General features: G+C 47.9%; 1 protein-coding gene across 1 annotated transcript in view; it reads right to left on the bottom strand.

Moving 5' to 3' along the window:
* CYTH3 (cytohesin 3) overlaps positions 1 to 1,239 on the bottom strand; it is a 46,909-nt gene that overhangs the window by 3,399 nt on the left and 42,271 nt on the right. The window lies entirely within an intron of this gene.

Genomic DNA, 1,239 nt, shown 5'->3' with positions numbered 1-1,239 from the left:
ACACACACACAAAAATCAGACGCTCTAGTAACAATGCCAGCCCTGTCGTCTTATTTGTCAATTCAGTAACTGTATATAATCAAACTATAGTATATACTAAAGTATAAGGTGATGAACAAAGAAGGCAGATTCAAGAAAGGTTATACTTCTCATTACATCTCACTGCTTATTAATATCATAAGCATTCATCAACAAGTTTTGTGTCCTAACAAAAATAAGTACATCTGTACTCTAAACATCATGTTTTTAAAGTCATAAACTCTCACCTTTGGGAGCTGCATATTTGTGGTACACATCTACTACATGTGCTGGTAGGGGGGGTCAGTTGATTATACAGCTGCCAGACTAATAACAAAGTTGTGTTAAAAAGGGTAATTCTATTAATCAGTGTGGGAGAAAATTCTAAATGAAAGCTCAACCCAATGCCTCTACACTGCTAAGAATGAGTTTTGAACAACCAGCATTAACAAGGGTTTTGGCATAAAGAAAGATGGATATGCTGAGTCCTTTGCACCAGTTCTGAGTACGGTATTATGGTGTGTCACCTTGTCAGAGTCATTATAATCTGTTCTGTCATTGACAACAGGCCCAAAGAACAGGTGGGAAACATTTTATAGAGCTGCACAGATACATCTGTTCATATTGTATTGACACCGATAAAAGAAAAATTGACATTATCACCAATCAGCTGTTTTGGCCAATGTGGCTCATAATGTCAGAGATAAATGCTATGTGCATGTGTGCAGCTGCAGCATGCACATGACCAGGAATGCAGCCTGGCAGCATGGAGAGCAGCACCCAGCCAGTAGGTCTGTGGGGTGGAAGAGGCATGAAGGGAGAGGCAGATTGGGGCCACCATGGTGAGGGAGGGAATAGGGCTGGGGCTGGGGCTAGGGCAGGGGCAAGCGCTGCCTTGTCGGGGCAGAGCGGAACCATGGGTGGTTCAACCGGGGAGCATGGAAGAAGGCGGCTCCCGTCACTGTGCACACCCCCAGGAGAGGCATGGGGGGCACATCCCCCTAGATCTGTGCATGGGGCTTGGATAGGCTGCCCACTGTGGGTTCAGGGCCGGGGGCTGTGCCAGCCTATTCCCGGAGGGGGGCTGGGCTGGGGCTGTGCTTGGGGCAGGTGGGAGCAGGGCAGGCAGCAGCAGTGCTGAAAGGGGGTTCTATGGGGTGACTATGGCAAATTTTGGGGTGGCTGTAGCCACTCCATAACCCCCCCTCCCAGCACCGCTGC

The sequence above is a fragment of the Gavialis gangeticus genome, unplaced genomic scaffold, assembly GCF_001723915.1.
Source record: "Gavialis gangeticus isolate Ggan-Ray unplaced genomic scaffold, GavGan_comp1, whole genome shotgun sequence".
Lineage (NCBI taxonomy): Eukaryota > Metazoa > Chordata > Crocodylia > Gavialidae > Gavialis > Gavialis gangeticus.
Note: the sequence above shows the minus strand (reverse complement) of the source record. Positions and strands in the feature narration are given on the sequence as shown.